Here is a 4,974-nt window from a genome sequence, read left to right on the forward strand (position 1 = left end):
AGCTATGAGCACGGAGCCCGACCCAGGGCTCGAACCTGCCAACTGTGAGACCATGACCTGAGCTGAAGTCGGACGCTTAACCGACTGAGCCACCCAGGCGCCCCGTAATAGCAACTTCTGTTGGGTACCTGTTGCCATGCACCGGGCCCTCTGCGTATACACATGGAACGACCTTAAACCCTGGAACGACCCCTCTGTGAGGTAGGTTTGGCCGTCCCCATGTTACAGTGGAGGAAACTAAGACTAGAGAGGGTCAGTAACGAAGCTACGATCACATGTCTATCAGGGAGGAGGGTCAGGCTCACCGAGATGCTTCCGTGCTCCACGCGGCCCGCCGGCATAATTACTTCGGTTGGTTTACAGCTTCAGTTTTACTTGACTTTGGCACTTATGTAAATCAGCTTGTGCCGTCAGTCCTTGAGGTCAAAAAAAAAGGGAAGTGAGGCCAAGAGAAGACCACATCAAGGGAAGGAGGGGAGGATGATACCGAGAGGCTCGGTCTGTGGGCTCTTGTTGGTCAAGGGCAAGGGGAGGAGCCAGGGTTTGGTCTAGCTCCGTTTGGGCTGATAGGCTCTTTCTGGCTCCTGAGGTCGGAGAGAAAGGAGGCGGAGAGGGGGAAAGGGGGCAAGGAAAGCAGGCCGGGCCGTGGGGTTGAGTGGTCACTATGCTTCACTAGCCGGAGCCAGAACCCTTTGGGCAAAGCAAACATCCGTCTGGGTGGACCACGTTCCCTGACAATGGCCTGGAGGAGGGTGCTTCCAATGCTGTCGGTCAGGCCGCCTCTCCAGATTCGGACTCAGTAGGTCTGACTGACACGTAGAGACCTTCCTGTTCAGCGAGCTTCCCGAGTCTGACGCTGGTTCCTTCCAACCACAATTTGAAAAAACACTGAACTAAAGAAATGATTCACGAACATTCGGTTTCCTCGTCTATACACGGGTGGTGTAATTCTAAAATGCAGAAAAATGGAAAAAAAAAATCACTCGAAGTCCCACCCGTCAGGGGTACGACTACCAACATTTTGACGTGTCATTTTTCACTTTCCTCCCATGTGTATCTCCTACATAGTTGGGGCCGTACAGTAGATATATTACGCGGTGGCTTGTATTTGGCACTTAACAATATCTCTTATACACTCTTCCATATCAACAGATATAAATTTACGTCCTGGTTATGGTAGATTTTCAGGTATCAGTGGAGACACTTGTCTTGGGGGGGATGGTCTGGGATCTTTTACCTCCTTTTCAGCTTGTGTGATCTAGCAAACACCCACTACCCTTGGGTAAAGCCAGCATTGGGGTTCATCTTCTGAACCTCAGTGCCCTGCGTTTAGCTACGCTTTACAAAGAACCCTGCCTGGGCCGGGAAGTGGGGACCGAGGGGTTGGTTCTGGGCAGAGGAGCAACCTTTACCGGCTTTGGGGCAACTGTTCTGGGACTTTAGGAAGCAGTCAGGGGAATTTTCAGCCTCTGACGCTAATCCTGAGTGTTTCCGGCTCTGAAGGCACCATCAATCTGTGAGATGTGCGGCTTTGGGTTACGCGGAATGTCCGTCCCGAGTCCCACCCCACCCCCACCCACGGCAGCCCCACCGGGATTGGGTTCGGGAGGATTCAGGGATGGAAACAGTGGGCCAAGTGAAACCGGAGCTGGCCGCCTTTGAACTGCAGAGATGGCCTCCCCCAGGGCCTCTCTCCTCCCCCAGGGCCTCTCTCTCCCCAGGGCCCCCACAACAATGCAAAGTTCAAATCTATGGTTACTCGGAAGCACATTTGGGAACAATCAGGGGGCCCCTGACCTCTGACGTGTGACCCCAGGCCTGCCCTCCCTGTCACCGAGACCTGGCTTGAGGCCTTGGAACCAAAGGAAAAAAGATGTGTTGCAGAGGCCCTTTTTTTGAGAAGAAATGAACTTAAAAATACTTAAAATGAACTTAAGTTTCTGTAGTGAAGTTAAAAAAAAAAAAAGTAACAGGAATAATTGGCTTCAGTCTGAGAGATAAACAAACAACAAAGCAAATCCTTTAACCTCCTGTTTGAGGCTGTAAAGAGGCTGCATTTGTATTTTCCTGGTGCTTTTATGACCTAGGGGCCCGGCCTCTGGACTGGGCCAGCACAAAGCCGGGCTAATCACAGAGCAGTTTCGGAAATGAGGGTCTAGAATGGAATTTCCTCCACACGCCCTCCAGTCTGCAGCCTCCTCCCTGAACTTCCCCCTGTGGAAGGTTCTGGGCCGGGCTCTGCCCTGGGCTGGAGAACAAAGGGACTGTTTCTCTGAATTTTCCCTGGAGCCTAGGGAGTCTGGTGTTGTACAAAAATTCAGTAAAAGCGGCTCTTAGGTTCCCTTCTCCGCGCTGGGGCTGTCAGAAGAAAATAAATCAAGTGTTGCACGTTTATGGCACTTAACTCCGCGGACATCTCTGGTGGGCGGAATGCAAAAATGTGTCTTGTAGCCGGGAGCCTGGCCCTCAAAGGGCTTCCTGTGTAGCTGCAATGTCATCACTGACCGGAACACAGGGGAAAAGGCAACTCACAGTTCCAGACAGCAATCCAAGTGATTGTTTGACAGACAGACGCAAGGTACAGGCCTTCAGGGTTCGGCAATCGTGAAGACAAGCCCCGTGATCTCACTCCCACGTGGAATTTAAGACACAAAACAAATGAGCGCAGGAAGAGAAAAAAGAGAGAGAGACGACCCCAAAAACAGACTCTTAACTCTAGAGAACAAACAGCTGGTCACCAGGGGGCGGGTGGGGGCGGGGAATGGGTGCAACCGGTGAACGTGATCGAGAGTGCACCTGTCGTGATGAGCACGGAGACACGGAATTGTTGAACGGCTGTATTATACACCTGAAACTAATATAACCTATGGTAAGAACACTGGAATTAAGATAAGAGTTGAGGAATTGTTTAATATTTGTTGAGTGTCGCTACTAGACGAGACGGGATCGCAAAGACTGGATGGCGGTATCTTCTCTCAAGAGACGGCTTCCACGGCTTCTTGCCTTCCCCGTAGGCACGCACCTCACCCTCCTGGAGAGGTGGCGTCTATGCCTTCACCACCGTGGGTCTGGGCTGGCCCGTGACTGCTTTAACATATGATGGAGGCTACGCTGTGCTAGTTAGTTCCATGCCTACCTTTTAAGAAGACTGCCAATTTCCGCCTCTCTCTTAGAACCCAGTTGACAAGAAACCACATGGAAAGTCCATGTGGAGGATCATTTGGGCTCCAGGACTATAGCCCCGGTCGGGTTTCTGCCAATAACACCACCTGGCCAGCCCCGTGAGGGAGCCATCTTGGAAACAGATCCGCCGGCCATATGGACCCACCTCAGCTGATGCTCCCCGATGCAGCTGGGGGCTGTCCTGCCGGCCTCTGTCCCCGGTTGGCGAAACTGAACACATCAATGACCGTTGTCGCATTCATTCATCTGCTTTGTTCTCACCACAGTCCTTTAAAGAAGATATTGTTAGTATTATCCCCACTTTGTAGATGAGGGGCCGAGATTAAAGAGGTTGTGCAAATTACCCCAAATGGCCCAGCTGGCAAGAGGAGAAGTTGTGAGAATAGAGGATGCATCCGGGGATTGGTGCCTCCTTTGACAGGAGGCAGGGATATCGAGTAAGAAGTTGTTTCATATTTAAAAAACAAGGTGGATGGGTTGGGATCGAATTAAAGAGGGACCTATGTGCCAGGATAAATTAGCCCTTACTTTAATAATGGCCATTTAAAAGTGGCCACTGAAAGCTTCTGGGTGGAGGTGACAGGATAAAAATAACTTAGATGAGTGGTTGGGCACAGGGTAGTTTGAAGGGACGAGAGGTTGTACGTGGATGGCCCAGCGAAGAGAGTTAGCTGTTCTGGAGGGAAGTGATAGGTTCACTGTCTGGCATGCCAACCTTGGGAATGGAAAGCCACATGCAAAGACTTAAAAAAACAAAAAACCCAACGGTGTCAGGATGAGATGGCCAGTGGCTCCGGAAATTTGAATCTGACTGCCCAAAGGAGATACCACCATAGCAATTGGGAACGCAGGAAGGAGAGCCTATGTGGGGAGGGAAGTACAAGGAAAATCTTGGTTTGCGAGCATAATCCGTTCCAGAAACATGCTGGTAATCCTAAGCACTTGTATATCAAAGTGAATTTCAAGAATCATCGGCTCAGTTGTGATCATGTGACCCTCGGCCTCACATACTACTCGTGTTGCAAGACATCGCTCGTTTATCAAGTCGTTAGAAATGTTTGCTCGTCTTGCAGAACACTCCCAGAACGAGTTCCTCGCAATCCAACGCTTTACTATATATCCTCAAACACCGATTTGTGGAATTGGAACAGAATCGAGGAAGAGGAGTTTAGAGGGATTTAGACAAGCCGAAACTGAAGAACTGACAGAGATGTGGAGCTCGTGGCCCATGCCCTCAGTGGGTTTACTGTCCTGAATTCTCTGTCCGTCTTACACATCCATGTACGTGCACATCCATGCACACATGGACCCGTGACATGCGTTCCTAACACACACCCACGCCAGACAGCAAGTGGAAGTAATACGTGATAAATAGTCATAAAAAGAGCAAACTGTCGGGGCGCCTGGGTGGCTCAGTCGGTTAGGCATCCGACTTCGGCTCTGGTCACGATCTCGCGGTCTGTGGGTTCGAGCCCCACGTCAGGCTCTGTGCTGACAGCTCAGAGCCTGGAGTCTGCTGCCGGTTCTGTCTCCCTCTCTCTGCCCCTCCCCCGCTCATGCTCTGTCTCTCTCTCTCTCTCTCTCTCTGTCAAAAATAAATAAACAGGGGCGCCTGGGTGGCGCAGTCGGTTAAGCGTCCGACTTCAGCCAGGTCACGATCTTGCGGTCTGTGAGTTCGAGCCCCGCGTCAGGCTCTGGGCTGATGGCTCGGAGCCTGGAGCCTGTTTCAGATTCTGTGTCTCCCTCTCTCTCTGCCCCTCCCCCGTTCATGCTCTGTCTCTCTCTGTCCCA

Source organism: Panthera uncia (genome assembly GCF_023721935.1).
Source record: "Panthera uncia isolate 11264 chromosome D3 unlocalized genomic scaffold, Puncia_PCG_1.0 HiC_scaffold_8, whole genome shotgun sequence".
Taxonomy (NCBI): Eukaryota; Metazoa; Chordata; class Mammalia; order Carnivora; family Felidae; genus Panthera; species Panthera uncia.